This window comes from Sturnus vulgaris, chromosome 7, assembly GCF_052056855.1.
Source record: "Sturnus vulgaris isolate bStuVul1 chromosome 7, bStuVul1.hap1, whole genome shotgun sequence".
Lineage (NCBI taxonomy): Eukaryota > Metazoa > Chordata > Aves > Passeriformes > Sturnidae > Sturnus > Sturnus vulgaris.
In genome coordinates, this window is record NC_142249.1 from 5,902,979 (window position 1) to 5,915,178 (window position 12,200).

The window sequence follows — 12,200 nt, forward strand, 5'->3', positions numbered from 1 at the left end:
TATGCGTGCCAAGATCAGTGTGATTTACAGTTCACCTTGTAACTCACTCAGGGCACTGCTTGTACATTCCAGCCAGGCTCTGGGTAACATCAATGCAACAAACATAACCGATATATTTTCATTGCTCTTTTATAGGTATGGTCGTTTGTTTTAATTTCCTGGCCTGTGGTTGTTTTCATAATCTTGGCCATTATCCGTCTCAAATTCCCTCCAGAACCACAGCAAAACTGTAAGTAACTGGTTTGTTTTTATGTCTGTGGGGTTTAGTTCTCATTTCAGTGACTGATGTGTTCATTTGATGTGTTTTGTTACTTTTACAAATTTGGCTCAGTGTAGATTTTAGTGGAGATTTCCTGCGATGCATCATGCTGTAAATAAAATGGGTGTGCTCCTCTGAGTTTGTTTTTGCTCACGGTTTGTTTTGTTTTGTTTTTTTCCAAATTAGCTTTATAATTAGAAAACAACCTTAAAGAACTGTCTCATCAAGGTTTATTCAGATACTGCTGTGTAGACAGCAATATAAATTTCCAGGATAAACTGAGAGGAAGAGTGCAGCTGGGGGAGAGCTTACTTATTAAAATGAGTGAGAGCAGAGGCTGCAAGTGTGATTATGGAGGGGAGGTGGCAAACATGAGATTGGTCAACGTGAAAGGTTTTACCTTGTGTATGCCACAGGCAAAATTAGCACATTAAAATAACGTGCACATCAAAGTATCTCACTGCTAAGGCTCAGTTGAAGAGTGATATCAGGGACCTGCTGGTGCAGGTGAGCCCCTTCTAATAAAAATAGCAGCTCCTTGGGTGGGTCAGTAATTGTTGGGGGTCAAATGGGTGAAAGTTTGCCCAAGTTGGTTCTCGCTTGCAAGCCTTGCTCCTTGGGTCAGGAAGTGTCCATCTCAGAGCAGGGATGCACTTGGGTCTGCTGCTGATCACTGAGTCCTTGCCACCATCAGAAGCATGTCCCAGCCCTGGGCACATTTCTTCATGAAGTTGTAGAGTAAAGCAGAGCAAGGAGTTCATCCAGTTGGGTGCTTTTTTATCTTTCACAGTGTTAGTTTTTGAGTTGAGTCAAATGATAGAGCCATAGAATGGTTTGGTTTGGCTTGGAAGGGACCTTAAAGATTTTCAACACCTGGTTGATAGCAGAGACACCACCATGGATGACGCACATGGAGCTGGCATGGGCAAGGTTGGAGGTTTGTATTTGAGGCAGGAGGAGACAAGCAGCTGGCTCCCAATGTTTGTAGCTATCCCATGTGTGAGATGTGGCTGGCAGGGATCTGCCTCTGAACAATGGGAATGTTTGCCCTGGTGAGTGCCAGGTGGGATTCTCTGGTTAGAAACTCCTTCCTCTGTGAGGGGTGAGAAAGGGCCACACTGTGACAGGTATCAGACATGCAATTAGGATAGTGCTTGCTGCAGAGAGCTCACAGCCTGATCCCAGTGTAGCATTGGGTACCTCCTTCTGTAGGTAGGGATGGAGAGCCAGAGCAAGCTCTTCCTGAGAGTATCATAGGAATTCTTTCAGGAGAAAGGACATTCTTGATGTGTTGGGATCATTTTTTAACCCCAAGCCCATCTGCTCTCAGCAAAAGACCTCTTTAGGCATGTTATATATTCCAAGTTCTCCTGAATTCCCTTGAACCAGTTGGAGCAGGCAAGACAGGACATGTTGTACTTTGTGAAAACCCTGGATTTTGCCAAGTGTGGAAATGGCAGACCTCCCACGCTGCCCCATCAGTTGTACTTCCTGTCCCCAATAAATCAGATTAGTTGGATGTCAAGAGAGCCATGTGGATGGGGAAATATTTATCCTTTTATTTGACACAGTTATTAGTTTAAATCTGTTTATTTGGAACGTTTTTGCTCTGGATCATCACATCTCTGCCTTAATGAATTACCAGGAATAATCTTAAGAACTGCAAGTAGCACCATCAGTTGTGCTTTGCAGGAAAGGGGAATGTTGGGCAGTATCTTTGGATGAGTTCCCTTTCCTTCTGTAGATTAATTTTATTTTAGTACAAGTCTCAGTAAGTGTGTGAGTAGGTGTTTGTCTCTCTTCTTTTTCTTAGAAGAAGAAGGATTATAGGAGCTCTCTCTAGGAGAGTTTTTTGCTGGAAAATAATGGGTTTTTGGTGTAGTCTTGTGATCCAGATGTTCAGAGACCATCTAAGAATCCCGAGGGGATAGAGAAGAATGCTAACCAGAGCATCAAACAGCCAATTTCTGCTGCTATTATAGTTAAAGAACTACAGTTGCTTGACAATTACTCTTTTTTTTTTTTTTTGACAACTGGGGAAAATATATCAAACTTTTTGCTTGAAAAGCAAAAGACAAATCACTTGGGAACCTTCCTTTTTGATATAGAAAAGCAAGCGGGGGTGGACACATCTAGGAAAACTATTACAGGAGGGAATTTTATTCATTTTATTCATAAAATTCACCTTATGCTGAGTTCCAGTGCCTGCCTTAAGACAGAATCATTAAATAGTGACAAGAAGTTGTTTCCAGTTCTGCTGTCAAGCGATTATTGCAGGTAGACAAAAGTCAGGAAGCACAGAATCAATGGCACAGAGATGGAATAAGCTACTCAGATGCTGAGGTTTGGAGCCTTAGAGATAACCCCACAGAAAATCCCATTCTGTAAGCTTATCTCTTGTATTCAGGGCCACAGAAATATCATGAAATCTAATTTTTTTTTCAATTAAAACAGCTCAAATTCCAGACAGTAATTTCTTCCGAAGGGCAGCTAATACACATTGAATAGATGGAGGATTATGTAGAGAAATTACCTGGCAAATATCAGTCAAGGGTGAACAAATGGCAAGGGTTTCTTGCAGGAGCAAGTTGCTTGTGCTGAATTATATTGTGTAGCACTTAATGCAAGGGGAGCTTGTGCCAGGCTGAGCTTCAGAGGGAAATGACATGCCAAATAAATGTCACCACTCAAGAGGTGCTCATAGGAGAACTAAGAACTGAGGAAAACAAGGAGCTGAAATCTGATAAATAATTTTCTTCACAACTAAAGCATCTTGTATCTAGGAGGTAAAAACCAATCTTTCTTCTTTATTCAGGGATTCTGTTTGATGATGTGTTTCCAGGTGAGCAGAGATTGTTGTCAGGAGAAACGAAGAAGAGATTTCACTGTCTGCATACCCAGTTTCTGTGATGATCCCAGAGTCTTACAAATAAGATCCCCATCCTACTTACTATTCACATTGCAGTTGTGACTTTTGACCTTTTTATTTCAGCCTTGGTCTTTGCTAGGAGGCATTGGGATGTGTAAGTGTGGAATAGGAGACTCTGGACTGGAAGCCTGCAGGTGAAAGCCACTGGGTTTGATGGTATCATCCAGACTTTTGTGTCTGTATCACCTGTTCTCTAGAGCAGGGACACAAATCCCTTTCCATCCTACAGGTTTTAGCAAGGTATGGGAATTGTGTACGAGATAGAATCTGTCCCTCAGGGCTCAGCCCACTCAGTCTGCAGAGGAGCCCAATTACACTCCTTGCTTTAACGAGCCCTGTCACACCCTGTCACACCCTCCCCGCCCGATTTCTCCCTTTCCTGCTGGCCTCCTCTCCCCTGCTGCCAGTTCCACCTCATCGGTATTCCCAGTAGGAGCTCTCGTGGGTGTGGTTACCCCTCCTGCTCAGCTGGGCTCTGCGGAGGACGTGGGACAAACTTCACTCCTGTTAGACCCCAGGTCTGCTCCTAGGGCACACTCCCAGGGCCAGCTGGGCTGTGAAACCTGTACCTCATTCACAGACAGTTCTTCATGGAAAGTAGCTGTGCTCTTGGGTCTGCTCTTAAATCCACCAAATTCTGCCAGGCAATTCCTTGGCAGAACTTTTCCCAATTAAAAACTTTTACTTTCTACCCTTCACCTCTGCCCAGAATTTCCACCTAGACTTCCCCAGCGTTGTGGAGATGCCTGCAAAGCTGCATTGCACTCACTCAGAGATGTTTGTCAGAGAGAGACTCAGCAGCAGAGTCCTCCACCAGGCTGCTCTTTGCAGCCAGTATCCTGGGGGAATGTCATCAGAATTGGTCAGTACCAGCACAGCTGTTTGGGTCTAGCTTAGAGCTAATATTGTGTAAGAACAGATACTCTGCTCTCATTCTTGGCTCCAGTGCTCCTGAGAGAAGGAAGGCCCAGGACAGGCACTCTCTGAGTTGCATCCCATTCGGGCCTACTGATGGGTAGGTAGGATTTGAACAGGTCCAGAACTGGCTGGAAAAAGCAGGATAAGCCTCTGAGCAGAGGTCTCTAATGCCTTAGAAGATATCTCACCTAGAGGTGAGAAAACTCTGAAAATATGCTGTACTTCATAGGAATTTGTTTCTTAGTTGGAGGAACCTGTACTCATCTCTTTTTCCAGTAAGTGGAAAAATTAATAGGTTCTCATGCTAATTATAGGGAGTTGGGAAGAAGGCTCAGCTGCATAGGCCACTCCATTCATTTGGATAAGTCATGGGTATTTATACAAGTCATAATCCACCCCCAGGGTTCAGCCTATTCTGCACACAGACAAGCACACATCAGACTTCAGGCTCTCCTTCACCACTTGCCTGTAGTGGAGCAGCCTCACTCTTTGTGTTCCTTTACACTGCCTCGTTTTCCTCCCCTTCTTTTCTGTCAGTTTTCCCCCCTTTTCTACACATTGGATTTTTGGCAGTGCCCATCTGCAGTGATTAGGAAAGTGCCTCATCAAGTCTCTGGCTTCACTATGAATGTTTTGTTTCATTCTGTTGAGCTAGGGAGCAGTCTGCCATATAACTCTCTGTTTCATTAAACCAGAGCTGAAGGGGGTGTGGTGTATTAATTCACCCCACATTTGCTGGAATAGACATAAACACTGATGTCCTTGCATGTAGAAGCAGTGCCCAGCCCATACAGTTCCTTGTCTTCCCCTTGTGTTGAGAACAATTGCTTAAAGGAGCACTGTGATGTTTGTAATGCTTCCCTTTCTTTCCACAGACTCTTCCACCTTTTGGGGTGTGACTGAGGGATGTTCAGGGTTGGAGCTGGGAAGTCCTGACTTACCACTGTGCTTTTTCCTTCCCCATTAAAGCAGGGCCTTGGGCTGGTCACTTAATTCTAATTGACTTCCTGAAACATCTCAGTCCAGGTGCTGGGATCTAAAAGGGCAGAAGTATTTTTCCAAAGGTGCTGAGCAGTTTGGCTTAGACTGAAATTAGCAGTTGTTGATGCCTGTGTTTCTGGAAAGGAGGTCACTTTTGTTTAAAGAATCTAAACCTGGGCTCTGGAGGCACTCAGCATTGGAAGATGTTGGCTGGGTAAACACCGTTTTTGTGCAGGTGTTTTTGCAAGAGTCTAGATGTGCATTTAAGCTTTTAGGTTCCAGTTTCTTGCTGGGAAGAGTCCTGACTCTCTTCTTAGGTCCTGTTTGGGTAGTCCCCTGCTGCTCCTACAGCCAATATCAACCTGGCTGCGTTACAAGACCAGGTTAACCTTGTCTGCATTAAATATCGCTTTTAAAAAGCCCTCTAGGAAAAGGGCTTGTGTGCAATTGCTGCTTTCTCCTGGTGTGTTTGTGCTTCAGGCAGTGGAGCACCCCTTCCTAGCACTGTCAACCTCCTCAGCTCTGCCCCGTGGTGCAGACAGCAGTTCTGTCATTTCCCCACCTTGCCCTGAGTTTGCAATACCTTTTCCAAGGGTTCCAGGTTCCACCTCCTCTCCTTTGTTCCTGTCTTTGGTTTGGAGGTTCTTTCTCCTCCCCTTGCACCTGCTGCTCCTTGGCTCCTTTGTGATTTTTATGCTCTCTGCTCTTTATGTCTCCCTGATCGGTCCATGAACCCCATGCAATCAGATCCAAGTGCTGATTTTTAATTTATTAAATAAGGAGGTGGAAGTGGAAGGTCTGTGGGCGAGCAAAACCAGCTTGCCCAGTCTTAATAAGCATGGAAGTAGATGCTGTCTGCTCTGGGCTGGTCTTATTGCAGAGCCTGAAGTGCTTGGGGGAAGAATTGGGCAATGAAATGAAATGTTTCTTCCGTGGAGGCCACAGAGGGAGGGAGGAGTCTGGCTGTGAGCTGTCTGCTGCTTTGATTGCAGTGTCCTAGGCAGGCAGCTGAGGACATCATGACAAAACAAGGGTCCTGTTGCTGTAAAGATTAAAAAAAATGCAAGGTTTTGAATCTCACCCACCCACACTGGCTGTCCGGGGGGCTTGAATGGGTTTTTCTGGGACCCTGCTGAGCTTTCATTTCAAAAATCAGGAGATGCAAAAGGAGGCTGCAGTGAGGTGGGGATCAATCTTTTCTGCCGTATCTCAAGTGAAAAGATGAAAGGAAATGGCCTTAAATTATGCCAGAGGAGGGTCAGATTAGATATTAGAAAAAAAAAATTGCATTGAAATGTCACAGCAATAGAAGTGCCAGGGCAATTAAATATTCTCTTTTAATAGGTAAGGCATAAGCCAGCTGGGTATTCATGTGTAAAAGGTACCATGCTTGAAAATTAATCTCATCCCATAGATTTGATGATTTGGTTTCGTTTTTGGTGAGAGATTCAAAATCTTAGCATTAGCATAAAGCTTTGTAGAAAAAAAAATAAATAGGCAGCTAAAGTTGTTAGTGATAAATAGATGTGAACAAAGCTGGAAATGGGCAGTTGCATTTGGCTGAAGGGAAACAGGATCTTTGTCATGTCGTGAAACAGGCACTTCTGTCTTTTTGGCTGTTGAAAAAAGCAGACTAATAAAGTTTAAAGTGATGCTGTGTGTCAATGAGGAAGACTGGAAGGGAAGCCAGAAGGTTGTGTGTACACAAACACAGCCAAACATTTGGCATAGAAAGCTGGGAGGAGGTCACCAGAGCAGGAAATATTCTCACTAGAAGTTTTTGTGATTCTTAAGATTAAAAATGGATCACAGCTGATAAACACCTTGGGGTCTTTTGCTGCTCTGGGTTAGACTCCCACTGCTCAGGGATGATTTCAAGAGAGCACAGAGTCTTCCTTCCACTACCAAAATCCTGAAAGGTTTAAGGTTTCTTCAGCCAGAAGCTGAAGGGGTTTAATCCAAGTGATTGTATTTAGCAGCCACTGACAAATCTATTTTTGTGAATTAGTCTAATTCTTTTGAAATCAATGTCTGCTTTATCCCATGGCAATAAGTTCTACAACATTTTGGTATTTGTTACAAAAAGGTATTTTCAGCCTTGTTTGTTGGTTATGTCCTGATGTCACTGTGTTTTGCTGTCCCTGTGTTGTGAGAGGTGATCATTTTTTCACCCTTTTAATAACTGATTCCTAACTTTATTTATTTCTTTATCAAACCACTTTTTGGCCACCTTTTCCCTAGCTGAAAAGTCCCAGTTATGGTGTGACCTCGTATGATTTGGCAATGATTGAATGCATTTTCAATTAAACACAATATTTCCTAATGAAGCCATTTGCTCATTAGTGCCTCCAATTCACCAGTGGCAGAATTGAGGTTTGTATGGATTTTTTTTGAACTATGGCAGGAATTTGGAAGGACTTGGAGCATAGGAAGTGTCAGAGTATGTGAATTCTGAAGGTAAGAGAATTTTTTCATGCCCAAAGAGTGGTGGTAATACAACACTAAACCAAGGGTGGGTAGAAACCAGAAAAACTCAGCTGGGAGCTGCTGTGTTCATAGTGCTGTGCCTCTGATCTGCTGAATTCCTGGCTGGATCAGCAAATGGCTGCACTCAGCTATAATGCAAATGCCACAAACCTCAGGGCAGTGGAAGCAGCAAAATCAAGGTGGCAATGTGAAACATGGTCCATTTAGGTTTAAACATTTGGGTCAGTTTCAATTAATCTTATAGACCATGGTGAAAAAGTCATTAGCATCCCTCTTGTATGACATTTAGAACCACCCTGACATTTCTCATTGTTATTATACCAAGCACCTTTACCTGAAGAAAACAAAATGTTTTGCTTATTATGAAGGGAAGTGTGATGGAATTTACAGCATTCTGAAAAAGAGGAGAAAATTAATTCTCTTTTTTTTTCTTATTCTGAATGAGAGCAAATGGGGAAAAGCCAGAATTTCCAGTGGCATGTGTGCCTTAATTGGTATCTTATGTTTATTATTACTGCTCTGCATGCCTTGTTCCTTTCCAGCTCTTGGAGATGTGGCTGCCTGGTTAGATGCTACTGAACAGGGAGAACCAGCCCATGCAGCACTGAGCCCTTGGCCTCCTCTGCCCTTTGGGATGCCTCTTCCCTTCAGTTTTGGAGCCCTTCTCTCAGTGGGGATAGGAAATCAAAGCTCTCTGTCAGAAGACACAGTAAAAGCCTCTGTGCTTGGGGTTCTGCTGCTGGCAGACCCAAAGTCAGTCTTTGCTAACAGGATGCAGATCTGGGCTTGGATTTTGGTAGCAGAGGTGTCAGTTTGGCCAGAAATATGAGAGGGTGATCTCTCAGCTCAGACATGTGGCAGCAGTGGGTGCAGTGATTTCTCTCCCTTGATTCATAGGCACAGATAGTGGGATCCTTCAAGGGAAGTTGTAGTTTTAGCAAATTAAGAGGTTTAAAGCTAAAGGCAATGAGGAGATTGAAAAAAAAAATTGTCATATGTTGTGGATTTGTTCTAGTGTGTGATGTGGGATCATAAAGTTGGGGCTTGGATATGGCATTGCTGAAGGTTTGAAGGGGAGAAGGAGCTGCCTGTGGAAGACCAAGGGGTTCCCAACAGTAGAAATACTGCAGAAGTCTCTAGTGGGGGAGCTACACTTCAGATTGGGGAACTGTCACTGTGGAAAGACTGTCCTTTAAAATTTGCATAGCAGGTACAACTCCCCTTCTGTCACATTTCCTAGCTGGTGATGACACTGCACTGATGTCACTGGTGTGCTGGATAAACCTCAGCCAAGGCAGGGACAGGTCATTAGGGAGTCTCCTGAAGCAGCTCCTCCCTGGCCATCCATGCAGTGGTTACAGGGCCAGCAGGGAATTCACCTGTGTGGGCAGGACAGCCTGTGTGGCTCTGTGGGGTCACATCTCACCATGATCAAGGGGATGGAGCAGGGAGAGCATTGATCTCATGACTCACCTTGGCATCAGTTGATTCCTTCCTTTGCATGGTGCAGGGCTGAGAACCAGCATGGGTTTAACTTACACCACATGGGAATCTGGCCCAGGCTTTTTGGATTTTTCTGTCTCAGAACTCAGAATTCTCTAACTGCTCTCAGAGGGCAGGCCTCTTCCAGAAGAGTCCTCCTTGGCATTGGCACTGCTCCTGTGCCAAGAGCATCGTGGGGTAACACTGCCTCACACCTGCAGTGACTCAGGGATGGTGCATGGCTGCAGCAGCTGCCAGCAAACTGCTCAGCATCTGCTGAGAGCTGCCAGAGCCTCACCGAGTGCCTCAACCTCATGGGCCAATGATGTCTTCACAGGCATTGTGCCACCACCACAGCACCACAGGAAGTGGCAGCACTTCCAAACTTCAGGTCACAAATTCCTGGCTCTGTATATTTTGGGGCAAAGAAAGAACTGATACCATTGCTCTGTCCTGATGCTGAACACTTCACTTGTAGTAGAGCAGCTGATTGTTTTATTGCCCATTTAGTTCAAAGTGTGCCACCTTTGAGTCCAATTCTAGAATTTGTTACTGCTGTTTGTACCTCAAGGAAGAGTCTTCCTCTGATCTGGAGATTCATCAGGATCTCTTGCTTAATCACCTCTGTAAACATCTCTCATGTCTCTGGAGAAGCCAGTGCTCCCCTGACCCATCCTTGTGTTCCCCACTCAACCTTACCTTGAGGAGTTGCACAGCTTTAGCTGCTCCTGATCTACTGGAGACATGAGCTTGGCTCCTGGCTGTGTGGTTCTTGGTAGATGTGGAGGGCAGTGAAGGGTGGAGCTCCTACACATCACTGTGGCTATGCCCTCCATCCCAGGCCTCGTGGCTTCCCACATCTTTGAAGCTTCATTTTGGTAGGGACATTGATCCAGTGAGGTCTGTGGTGTGCGTTTTTGGATTGGTGTGCAAGTCAATGCCTTGCATGGGAATGAGGGTGTGGGAGATCAGAAGGAAGATGAGAGGAAAGTGCAGAACGCTGTGCAGGGCTGTAATTGGTGATCCCAAAGGGCAAACACCACAGACACAGCAGGGATATTCACACAAGAATGCTTCCAGATTAAAGTGCCCTGATCTAAAGTTTCCCTCATGGGCAGCAGATTAATTACCCTACGACACCTTTAGAGTGGTGGATACTTGGTCCTGTGGCCCCAACACCAGAAGTTCTGCCTGTAGGGATAAGAGAGCTCTTTTGCTGCCCTTGGTGCTCTATGGATACCAGGAGCTGGTTCAGCCAGCTGTGTAACTCCTGAGGGAAGGAGGGAGGGAGGGGTGTAACTCCTGATGTGGCTTGAGGGATGCAGGGAGTGTTGGGGGAAGCTTCCCACAGCAGGGACCCTTCTCCTCTGGCAGGTGTCCATGTCCTTTAATTTTCTCTTGTACTCCTAGCTCTCCACTGAGGTATACAAGAGAATCACACCAGCATCAAAGTGGGTGCCTGGACCTCTGCAGGTCTCAGAGGCCTCTATGCTGGTTGCTGTTTTGCCCAAAGCAGTGGGAACTCCCATGCTAAACCACGAGCTCTTGTGTTCTGACCCAAAAATGCAGTGACCAGCTGTGCTGAGGAAAGCTCAGGAAAATCCAGTCTCCATCAAGGACACCAACAGCCATGGACTCCATTTACCCCTGCCAAGCCCTCTGGGAGCTTCTGGGGGTTGACCACTGCTATAATGAATAAATGTTGTACAAATGTGGTACCATGTCCTTGTTGGAAGGGTGAGAGATAAAGCTGTGTCTGGGTGAGAGTCTCAGGTCATCTTTGAAGACTAAAGAGCAAGGTAATCAATTACCACAAACCTGCCCACAGGCCTTCAGCAAATCTGGCTCCTTTCCACAGCAGAAATAATAGCAATGTCCTTTGCCAGGTAATTTTCCAAATGATTATTTTAAATAATATGTTGCTGTGATCCAGCAAAAGAGTTTGGAGATTTATGAGAGCATTTGTCTCCAAGAGAAAGGGCAGCTGTGAACTCTGTGGGCTGGCAGCGAGCAGCACGGGGCAAGTGGCACATCAAATACTCCAGTGTCTCATTGCTCAGGTCCACTCCATGTCTGGAGAAACAGGAGACAGGGACACAGAGCTCATCCCTCAGCACTGGCTGCCAGCATGCCAAGTCACCAGGCAGATGGTGCTGGAGCTGCTCTGAGCTGGGAGGACACACGGGGGGTGGTGGTGATGGATTGCTCCTCTGCCTTCCCAGGGCAGCTCTGCACAAAAGGTAAAGGATCCACAAAAGCCCTGGAGATGTTTGTTGGTCCTGGATCCATTGCCCCTTCCTGTGGCAAAAGCTGAGACAAAGCCCTGTTTTAACAGCCTGGCTTGGAAATAAAGATTGGGGCGTTGCACAGAAATCAATCCAACAAGTCTTGGAGAACATGTCCTCATGGGTGCTCCAGGTTACTCTGGCCATGTGCCTGCTTTTACTTCATTTTATTTTGTAAAGGCAGAATTAGGATATCTTAATTTGAGGGGATTTTTGTCATTTCTAGCCTGTTCTTGGATTTTGGAGTGAAGGGGGAAAATCTGCAGTTGCTTCAGGACTGACAGGTATCCTATGAACAAATAGCTTGGCTCTTCCTCCTATTACCTGGGACCCTGAGTAGCTGGGTCTAGTGGGAGGTGTCCCTGCCATGGCAGGCATGTTGGAACTGGACAACCTTCAAGATTTCTTCCAAGCCAAACCATTGTATGATTAAATAGCCTGTGATGTCAGTGTTGAGGAGGTGCTTGTAGTGGGCTTTGGCAGATGATACTGCCAGGGTGGAGTCAGTGAAAGGAGCTTCAGTGAAACTGAGAACGTGCCCTGTCGTTTAGGAATGGAAAATAGACAGAAATGGCAGAAACATATGGCCAAAACGTGCATGTCCTCATCATCATAATGGCATTTTCTCTCTCCTTCTTCCTCCAGGTTATCTTGCACCCCGAAACCTTCCCAGCGCAGGCTTCTTCCCGTTCCTGCAGACGGTGCTGTGTGACTCTGATGCCAGGTGTAAGGGCACACCATACACACCAGAAGATCTGCTGCCAAGACTTAATGACATCTCATCCCTCAGACTGTAAGGGAATCTGAACATTTCCAGGTGTTAGGAGCACAGAGCCTGTTTTGGGGGGGAGGGAGCAGC